General features: G+C 33.8%; 1 long non-coding RNA gene across 1 annotated transcript; it reads right to left on the bottom strand.

Moving 5' to 3' along the window:
• Nucleotides 1-277: 277 nt before the first annotated feature.
• LOC111386224 lies at nucleotides 278-3501 on the bottom strand. Its single transcript, XR_002701176.1, has 5 exons — nucleotides 3288-3501; nucleotides 3044-3205; nucleotides 2897-2942; nucleotides 2231-2307; nucleotides 278-1686 (listed from the first exon to the last, which is right to left on the bottom strand). It is a non-coding gene; the product is annotated as an uncharacterized LOC111386224 (long non-coding RNA).
• Between the last annotated feature and the right edge of the window lie 6 nt (nucleotides 3502-3507).

The following is a 3507-nucleotide window of genomic DNA, read 5'->3' as shown; positions in this document are numbered from 1 at the left end:
AGCAATCACCTTGACTGCATGAAGAAACTCAAATATCGTGCGAGGACCCCGTTGAACGAGGGTCATATCTTCTTTGAGTTGCATAATACGAGCCCCAGATTTGCTTGTAAATAGATGGGCTAAGTGTTGCCAAGCATCATAACTAGTAGTAGTCATGGCAATTGGAGGCATAACGGCATCAAAAACCAATGAAAATATGGCATTAAGGAGCAATTGGTCCTTCAGAACCAATGTGTATATTTAACCACAGCAGCAGGAGAAGACTCAGCAGTGGGTTTAGGAGAGCACTTGTTGGTGCCGTCCAGGTATCCCATCAGATCATATCCAATGAGAATGGTCAAGAAAGTTGCACGCCAAGAAGGATAATTTGAGGATGTGAGTTTGTATGGAAATTGGCTAGAAGTGTTGATGGCAATCAATGGAAGTTCAGAGGAATCTGAGGTTTTTTTATTCACCGGAGGAAGAGTGGAATTAACACTGAGGGACGACATGGAGGCTGGAAAAACATGTTGTTCTCATGAGAGAAGAACCAATTGATACCATATAATGTTTACACAAATCTCGTGAAAATGCTTGCATATCATTCTAGTGTGCTTGTCTTTATATAGTACACAGTGAGCTAAAGAAGGAATACACAATTAGTTCAATTTGCTGTATATAGCAGATGTGATTGACAGAGTGATTATTGCTGAATCCCCTAATCATGCGGTTTCCTTATAATATTGATGTTCAATATCCATTAGAATGGCATAATCAAACATTGGAATAATCTCAGTTCGTAATTTGATTGATTACCATTGCTCACTTCTCAAATTTGATTAAGCCATAATATTTTAGTGACACTGCAAAAACTATAAAAGTACATTACAGATTTGAGACAGAATGAAATAAATAGAATTAAGAGTTAACCTTGAATGTTGTAAGACGAGTAAAATGTATTCTCAAATGTGACTGTTTACTTCATAATATTTCCTCTTACATTCTTCTTAACTGCTCTAAGCGACCACAAAGAAGCTAGAGTCAACTTCTTTGCCAGTCTGGCAGGCCTCTAAGTGGCAAAAAATTCAAAGATGACTATAAATTGACAAGGTTCATCAGTACATATACTCAGTTGTTATGTTAATAAATAATTTTAATACAAGGTATCTAAGATTTAGTAAAATATATGATACAACCATATACTTAAAATTGAAAAGAGATGTGAAAAAGATAAGGAAAAAATTAGTTACTTGTAGGAAAAATTTGTAATTGTGTAGGGAGGTTAAGTGGGTAAAAGATATCGAACGAAAGACCAGAGAGAGACACCATCCTCTTATATCGGGTTCTACTGCTACTAATATCGTGCCTAATATTTAAAGTCTCAGCATAGTGTCAAATTGTAGAACCCACTTGAGAGTGGAGCTATGGAGGGCCTCAAACTTGTGCTTAAGGAGTCATGTTAATTAGAAAATTGCATCACTCTGTATGCTATGACATTGTTCTTAAAGTAAAGAGTTACAGACATGTCAAGTATCCTAACAGTACATGTACATGAAATTTAACAAAAAGAAAGCTGCTAATCATTCAAGAAATGATCATTTTAGTTTACTCAGAGAGCTCGTTACTTGCAACAAAGCACCAACTGCAATACAAAATGTCCTAACCTGAAGAAGAAGTTCCACTCTGCTTACCTCAAGCCTCCGAGAGCTGATAAGAGAAAAGACCATCAGTAAATAATGGAAAGATCCCTAAGTTTTGAATAAAAATAGTTGTTAGGAATGAACCAAGAAAATATATTGTTTAACAATGCTCATAGCACGATAAATGACTAGTGTACTACTGGATAACTCCTATGATAAATAAAGTTCACTGATATTTTTTATTAAATGCTACCCTCAATAATCTAAAATATTTCATATTTTAAACACAAATTTCACAAAAACGGCCAAATCCTCCATTAAGTTCCAAGTATATTTGCAAAATTAACAGATTTATATGTACTATCTTATTTTTTATTTCTAGTGCTCTTAGACAAATTTAAAGAAATGTTAACTTAAATGTTTTTTTTCTTGTACTCTGATAAGAGAATATAAATTGAGTGAACAACTTAAATCATTGTAACATGATGAAAGGCATATTGGGACAGCTGACCAGAAGGCTGCCATTACTTCATGTAGCACAAATGTTTTCATTTAAAATTCAATTTGTAGATTAAAAAATAGATGGAAAAAGAGAAGGGTTGGCAATTAACCTAAGGTTGACTGCAATGGAATCTTCCATTTCGCTGAATCAAGAAGCCTCTCTGCCTGACCATGACAAGATTCACACCTGCAGTTTCAAGACATTAGTGAGAGGATAGTTAACTGAGATAAAGAATGCATAGAACAAAATTTTTAGTAGGTCCATGCTGTTCTTAACTAACAATGACCACAAATGAAAAAAAAAAAAACTTCATAAAGCCTAGCTTTTACAAAAAAAATTGAAAGACTGTGAAACAGCTTCAATAAATCAATTTTTTTTAAAACTATGTTCAGAAACTACTACAAGCTTAGCTAAAGATATCTGAGGTCAATTAACAAAATGAGGATCATAAATAAAGACGGCTTATTTATTGGATTAAAAGAAAACATTATCTCATACTGTCACTTTTTTTTTTTATTAAGTAACAACTGTAGCAAAATTACACTCAAAACACACACCTATTTCACGAAATTTTTAATTCTCTAATAGTTATTTATATAATATCACAGCTAGGAAAATATTTATGGGTTAAGGGTTGCAGATGTCTGAACTACAGCATGTGATGCTTCCCGCATGATTTCTGTTAAAAATAGAAATAAATGATATCACACAATGCAACGGTAGCCAGCAACCACCCTATATACTCTGCATAGAATTGAAGGATGCCATGAACTACCTTTGGAGATATTTTTATAAAAGCATTTCAATTTCTTCTTCCTCCTCTGCAGAAGAAACACTCAAATCAGGAATGATTGACAAATTGACAATATGTTCAATTCCACAACTTGATTTACTATGATGATGAATCAACCTTATGACTTACCCTCAGCCATATGCTTTTCCAAGGAACAGAGCATTCCTTCTCATCATTTTTCTGAAGGGTACAATTTCTTCACATAATACAAATACGTCGTATTTCATGTATGTCCTCAAGAATATCAAGCAGCATTTGTTTGGTAGCCCCCGTTCGTGAGCCCAATTCAACCTTTATAAGAAGCATACATGGTTATTATACGTCAATAATTTCAATGGAGGATATGTTACCAAATCAGAGGGAAACTGTATACCAATCTCTGCTTGCTAATTCAAAGTTCCTTTAATATGTCACCTATCAATTTTTATTTATTTATTTTTTTTTTTGGCAGAACCTCAAGTAAAGCTTGCACCTGAAGCAAATGGTAGCTCATTCAGTTGTTGATAATGGTAGAAGGAAGATAGAATGTTCTAAAAGCCTAAATTAAGTTCTTAGTGTTTTCTTTATAATAGGAGTAAGATATTTGCCAAAAA

Source organism: Olea europaea, unplaced genomic scaffold (genome assembly GCF_002742605.1).
Source record: "Olea europaea var. sylvestris unplaced genomic scaffold, O_europaea_v1 scaffold3470, whole genome shotgun sequence".
Lineage (NCBI taxonomy): Eukaryota > Viridiplantae > Streptophyta > Magnoliopsida > Lamiales > Oleaceae > Olea > Olea europaea.
The sequence above is the reverse complement of the archived record's forward strand: the minus strand, read 5'-3'. Positions and strand labels throughout refer to the sequence as shown.